The sequence below is a fragment of the Aethalodelphis obliquidens genome, unplaced genomic scaffold, assembly GCF_003676395.1.
Source record: "Aethalodelphis obliquidens isolate GAN/ISIS:26980383/991018 unplaced genomic scaffold, ASM367639v1 scaffold276, whole genome shotgun sequence".
Taxonomy (NCBI): Eukaryota; Metazoa; Chordata; class Mammalia; order Artiodactyla; family Delphinidae; genus Aethalodelphis; species Aethalodelphis obliquidens.
The window spans coordinates 23,952-31,150 of record NW_020838190.1 but is presented as its reverse complement, the minus strand read 5'-3'; positions in this window follow the sequence as shown (position 1 = coordinate 31,150).

Sequence of the window (7,199 nt, the reverse complement as noted above, 5' to 3'; positions counted from 1 at the left end):
TCCCTCGGCTTCAAGGATGTGGGTGGGCTTCAGGGCTTCAGTTCCCCTCCAGGCCTCCAGGTCCGACTGCACCCCAGCGGCCTTGCAGTCCTGCCTTCCTGTCCCAGAACTTCTCAGGCTCCAGGAAGAATCCAGACTGCAGAGGTGGTGCCTGAGCCTTCCAGCTTAAGAAGTGCTGTCCCTGGGGACCCAACAGTGGAGGGAGGAAGGGTGAAGGGAGTAGGGGGGTAGGGTAGGGAGGGATAGCTGCCCTGGGAAACGTTGAGAGAGAAATATTGCCTCCCACACCCCATGCCCCCTGCAACTGACCCATTGATGCCATAGGATCTCAGGGCCGTTTAGTCAGAGATGCCTCTGCTTCTTTACTCCTGTGTTCAAAACTATGCAAAACCAACACTTAGTCCTCTTGCTGCCTTGCCAGGACTTTTAAAGCACTGTTCTTTTGAAATACACTTTTCCTAAACAGCAGTTTGGAGCTGTCCCAGGTATTTAAAAGTGTTCTCCTTAAACTGAGACTAAATCCTTCTCTTTTGGAAAAATGAACTGCACTTCAGAGGAGATTGTCTTTTCTGCCTATTCCTTCCTTCTACTGCCCTCTTAAGAACCCCTGTGCTCAAAGAGCTTGGTGATTTATTTTTTGCTTGATGTCAAGAAGAAACCTTCCCCATGCACCCCAAAAAGCTTTCCTGGAACATGGGTGTTTCAAAACCATGACAGTGTTTTGCAGTTAGTATACACTGGGTAGACTGCCTAGGAATCCCTCCAAGAGCCAGAGGTGAGCAACACTTTTACCTATTTGATTGGATGCCCTTCAAGTTTAGGAAGGTCCCATTCTTATGCCCCAGCAGATAAGACAGAGCCCTGGATGGCTGTGTCTGTGATTAGATAACTTCTCATGATTTTATTTCCCTTACTGTGCTGCTGCTTCTAGGTTTAATTCATTTCATTACCTGTCCATTTGTTTGTTTGGTTTTTTTTGTGGGGGGGTAAGCAGGCCTCTCACTGTTGTGGTCTCTCCCGTTGCGGAGCACAGGCTCCAGACACGCAGGCTCAGCGACCATGGCTCACGGGCCTAGCCGCTCCACGGCATGTGGGATCCTCCCGGACCGGGGAACGAACCCGTGTCCCCCGTATTGCAGGCAGACTCTCAACCACTGCGCCACCAGGGAAGCCCTACCTGTCTATTTTTAAAGAAAGACTGACAAAGTCACTGTAATAGGTCAGGAATCTGAGCTCAGGGTTGGTCAAAGGTACTCACAGGGAGGAAGGTGGATAAAAATAGGTGGGTAAAATAGGAGGGTTGGAACATACAGCCAGGACAACCGTGTTCACCGTGCGTACTAATAAAGGCCAGGATCTCCTCATTTATCTGTGGTGGGAAGTTCTGATGGTTTCACAGGATCAAACTCAAATCATATTCAAAATAGGGGGCTTCCCAGAGGGCGCTGAAGCACCGGCAGAGCCCACCTGCCACTCCCAGTTTGGCACTGCAGGGTCAGATTTGGGTTTGGAGATGGGGTTGTTGTAACCCCAAGGAGGTGAGCAGAGAGGAGGAGTTGATTACCGGTCTCCTCTGACTCTCTGGCCCAAATTACCTGGCTTCACAGGGGGGACAGAGATATGCTTTCAGCAACTGAGGGGTCACTTGCAGGCTGGTGGGGTTGCCCAGTGGCCCGACAGCCTGACAGGCTGACTGCGGTGTGACCGCCCTTTGTTTCTCCAGAATCTGTACATCAGGAGGTGCATGGCTGTAGGAGCCCATTCACCGACACCCCCCGCAAGGGGGATGGCACCTTCCCTGGCTGTACCTTGTGATCACCAGGTACTTGAAATGACTGCGAGTTTTTGACTTCAAGGAAGAGCTCACATAACCACTTCTGCCTCATAATGTGTGGGATTTATGATAATGGAAAGACATTATAAAGAACGGGTAGAAAACTCACCTGTTGGTCTCCATGTAGGATTTTATTTTGCACGAATCCCTCCTACATGAGTAGATAGCAGAGGTTTATTTTTGTTCCTGTGTGTGTAGTTGTGGCAGAGGATGTAGGTATGGTAATTTGAAGCCCTCAAAGAAATATTCTCAGAACTCTCAAGACTTTTCCTGATTGGAACGGAAAGAGAGCTGGAAAAGGCAGAAAAGAAAAGGAGGAGGGAGAACGAAGGACTATTTCTCAGTAAATTCACCTTCCTGGTTGATTGCTCTGTCTTCTCATTTCTTTTAACTTCTATGTATGTCTAATGGAAAAATGTAGAAAGGCTGATTTTTATGCTTTAAAAGATTTTACATCACAAAGAACCTAGAAGTGGCTAACAGAACTTACTCAAGTCAATGTTACATAGAGACTTTGATATTAATTTGTATACTAAAGTGGGTTAATCCAAATTTTCTCTTTCTCTTTGAGTGAATATTTGTAACATATTTTTGTAGATAATAATTTATCCTAGATATACAAAATTGTGAGAATGGGTACCATTTTTCACTCCTTAAGTGAATAGATCGTACACTTTAAATGCCAATGTTGTGTCTTACATGTTGTTTTTTAATTCCTTGATTTCCAAAAGTTGTGTTTATTTAATTGATTTCTATCTAATAACCAGTGTCTCCCCTTTATTGTTTCTTACTTTATATTTTATTGATCTATAGTTAATTTACATTATTATATTAGTTTCAGAGGTACAACATAGTGCTTCATAAATGTTTAGCTTGTTCTCCATTTATACTTATTATAGAAGAGTGGCTCTATTCCCCATGCTATACTGTACGTCACTGTAGATTATTGATTTTATACATAGTGGATTCTTTCTCAGAATCTCCTACCAATATTTTGCTCCTCCACAACACTGTCTCTCCCTGCTGGTAACCGCTAGTCTGTTGTTTAATCTCTAGTCTGTTTTGTTGTTGTTGTTGTTGTATTCAATTTTTTAGATGCCACGTGTAAGTGATAATCTACCAGGCTTGATTTCTCTGCGGCTTATTTTACTAAGCATAATACCTTCCAGGTCCATCCATATTCTTGCAAATGGCAAAATTTCATTTTTTGCTGAAGTCATCATAGAAAATCTTTTTTGTCCCCTAACCTATTGATGAACACTTAGTTTGACTCTATATCTTGGCTATGGCAAATAACACTGTTATGAACATTGGTGTGCAGTTATGTTTTTGAAATAGTGTTTTTGTCTTCTTCTTATATACCCAGGAGTGAAATTGCAGGATATTATGGTAGTTCTATTTTTAGTTTTTTGTGGAACCTCCATTCTGCTTTCTACAGTAGCTGCACTACTTGACATTCACATCAAGAGTGTACAAGAGTTTCCCTTTCTCCACATCCTCACTAACCTTTGTTATTTGTGACCTTTTTGATGACAGCCATTCTGACAAGACTGAGGTGATATATCTCATTGTTTTGGTTTGCATTTTATTGCCGATTAGCTATGTTTAGCATCTTTGTGAGTTCTGGCTGTCTCTCTGTATTTTTTCCTTGGAAAAATGTCTATTTAGGTCTTATCATTTTTTAAAAAAAGATTTTGGGTGTTGTTCTGATATTGAGTTGTATGTGCTGTTTCTGTAGCTTAGATATGAACCCTTGCTTGATCATCTTTTTGGTGTTAACCTCTTATGTGCAAATATTGTCTCTCCTTCAGCAGGTTGTCTTTTCATTTTCTCTTTGGTTTCCTTTGCTGTGCAAAATCTTTTAAATGTAGTGAAGTCCCATTTGTTTATTTTTGCTTTTGTTTCATTTGCCTTTGTAGACTGAACCCAAAACTTTTGCAATCATTTATGTTGAAGAATGTTCTGTATTTTCCTCTAGGGGTTTTATGGTCCTATATTTAAGTCTTTATTCAGTTTTGCGTATATTTTATATATGGTGTGCTAAAATACTCTAATTTTATTCTTTTCCATGTAGCTGACCAGTTTTCCCAGTACCACTTATTGAAGAGACAGTGTTTTCTCCATATTGCCTGCTTTGTCATAAATCAATTAAATATATGTGTGTGGGCTTCTTTCTGGGATCTCTTCTATTCCAGTGATCTTTGTGTCTGTTTTTGCTCTGGTCCAATTCTCTTTGATTACTGTCGCTTTGCAGTATAATCTGAAGTCAAGGTGCGTGATGCCTCCAGCTCTGTTCTTTCTCAAGATTGTTTGGCTATTTGGGGTCTTTGTGTTTCTATACAAATTTTAAAATTACTTTTTCAAGTTCTGTGAAAATGCTTTGGTATTCTGAAAGGGATTGCATTAAATCTGTAGATTGTCTTTGGTAGTATGGTTATTTTAACAGTATTATTCTTCCAGTCCATGCACCTGCTATATTTTCCCATCTTTTTCTGTTGCCTTCAACTTCTTTCACCAATGGCTGATAGATTTCTGAGTACATGTCTTTTACCTGCTTAGGTGTGTTTGTTCCTAGGTATCTTATTCTTTTTGGTGTGATTGCATATGGTACTGTTTCCTTAATTTTTTTTTCTTTCTGACAGGTTTGAGTTTTGTTTTTTCTTCTTTTTCTAATTCCTTCAGGTGTAATGTTAGGTTGTTTATTTGGTATTTTTCTTCTTTCCTAAGAATAAGCTTGTATCACTATAACTTCCCCCTGTGAACTGTGTTGGCTATGTCCCATAGATTTTGGATCATTATGTGTTCATTTTCATTTGCCTTGGGTATTTTTAGAATCCCTCTTTAATTTCTTCAGTGTTCCTTTCTTCTCCTTTTATTCCCTTCATCTGTGATGTGAGGACTATCTTTAATATTATGTTTGGATTTCTTTCAGTGGTGTGTGTGTGTGTGTGTGTGTGTGTGTCTGATTATTTAAGTTGCTGAGCTCTGAATTTCACATGGACACTAACAACACTGCATTGTTACTCTGCTCCCTCTCAGTTACTGAATTTGACCTTGTATTTTACATCTACTTCTTTCATGTGTCCCTTAACTTCTTAATGTGAATATAGATGATTTTATTACTGTTTTCTTTCATCCTTCCTATTAGCTGTGTACATGGTTGATTTACTGCCTTTGTTGAATATTGGCCTTATCCAATGAGGTTTTTCCTGTAGGAAGTTTCCTTTCCTAATTTTTATGTTTCAGTTGCTCTTCAAAAAGCTGTGACAGATGCATTCCAGAAATTGCTGATTGTGGTTTTAGGTAAGACCTTTTTGATTGTCGTTGAAGTGCTTCAGTTTCTGTGAGCCAATAAACTTATTTGAAAAGTTAATTGGATGAAAATAATGGTTATCTAAAACATTACATATTCTTTCATTCACCAGATGCTTTCCCAGCAACAGTCTTAAATTTGTTCTTTGTGGAATTTCTGAGAAGAATGACAGCAAATATTATTGTCCCCAGTGTTTAGATGTAGAATGACTTGCCTCAGTTCATACAGAAAGTGTTTGATACAGTTCTTCCTGAATTGCTTGCTTATCATACAGAATAGTGTAGTGATTATAAGCCGTGGACACCTGTGTTTGAGTCCTAACATTGTCTCTTAGGTTTTGTTGCTGTTGTTGTTGCAATTTTAGGTTTTTCTAGCCAGAGACATTTGAAGGCATTTAATATCTCTAAGCTGCAATTTCTTTATCTGCATATAGGGTTAGTAATTCAGCTTACCACCAAATGGGGGATATTGTAAGAGTAAATGAGGTGATGAATATAAAAAGCTTAGAACTATGCCTGAAACATAGTAAGCAGACAAAATATATTGACTATTATTATTACTGTTGTTTTCTTGTTGAAGTGTTTATTTCTGATATATTGGGTGAATATGATTCTTATATAATAATCGGCTAAGTTTTTGTGAGCCTTGAAACTGGTCATGCTATTGAATAGCATTGATTGTGTTCCCTATCCAGTTATACAGCGGTGAGAATGTCACAGGCTGTGCCCAAAGGAAACTTTATGATTAGTAGATTCCCGGAACAGAATTGCTCCCCTGCTTCACAGCCCTGCAGGCTGAGAGACTGAGAAATCCTAGCTAAGTTGTCAGCGACCATATTGGCTTGTAAGAGTTGACCCTGGATTGGACTTGGCCTTCCAGCCTGGGCAGTCCTTCCAGTGAAGTTTGACTTCCCTGGTCGTCAGGCACAATCTCCATCCGCTATCAACTCTGGGTAACAACCTTTAAGAACCAAACTAAATGCCTGGGTTGTTTGTGCCTAATATGCCAAGGTACTCCTTATATGTACACGAAACCCCTTAGACCAAAAAGCCTGGTGGCCGTATCTTGCCTTGAGGCAAGCTGTATTGTCCAAAGGGTACATGGGCCAGTTTCTGCCAGTAGAGAGTTCAAATGCTCTGTCTGTCTGTCTCTGTCTCCAAAGCTTTGTTCATTGTAACTGGTAGAATTTTGGTCCCAGGGAGTAGGCACTTGCCTTGCTTCTAATAGGAAGTATCTATTATAGTCCAGTGGTATCTCTCCCAGGTTTGAACTCACTTTGACCCCCACCTAATAATGCCTTCCTATTTAATTGTATTGTGATTGAACATTTTTGTTTCCACAGCTTTTAATTTCTATGTCCTTATTCCTTAGTTCTTATTTCTAAGATCATAAAGTTTTTGAACCAAAGTTGATACTTCTTATATATGTTTTCACAAATAATTATAATAAAAACTGACATGTCAGATGAGGGAACTTCTAGGAAAATGCTCTTATTTTCTGCTTTTAGAAGTCAAAAGAATGTCTAATTTTTCGGTGCTACCATTGTATACAGGAAATTTTAGAACAAGAACACTTCTGAATTGATCCTTGTTAACTTTATTACAGAAAGTGGTAAAACAGCTGTGGCATATAGACCCTGTGAAGATGTCACAGATGCTAGAACCGAAGAGGAACTACAGGATTTAATTCAAGTATGTGGAGTTAAAAACTCAAGAGGTACATAGCCAGTGTAGCCATAATTCAAAACAACCAGCAGGATTTGGAAGACTTCAGCATGTCTACTCAGCCCTGTCTTCCTTAGGGAAATGTGAAACTCTGAAAGTACTTTTGAGGCAGGGAATTTCTAGGACTTTTCCAAGTCCCGAGCCTTGTCTCTGGTCCCTATATGAAGTTTGGAGAGCAGGATTGAGAGCCACCAGCGTACGTCTACGGTTGTGGACACAGGAGAAGACACAGGCCTTTTAGAACTCCCCTCAAATAGAATTGCAGGGACTTGGGAACAAAGTAACTATGGTCTTAAGTGTGATTATGCTACACTGTTTAAAAACTATT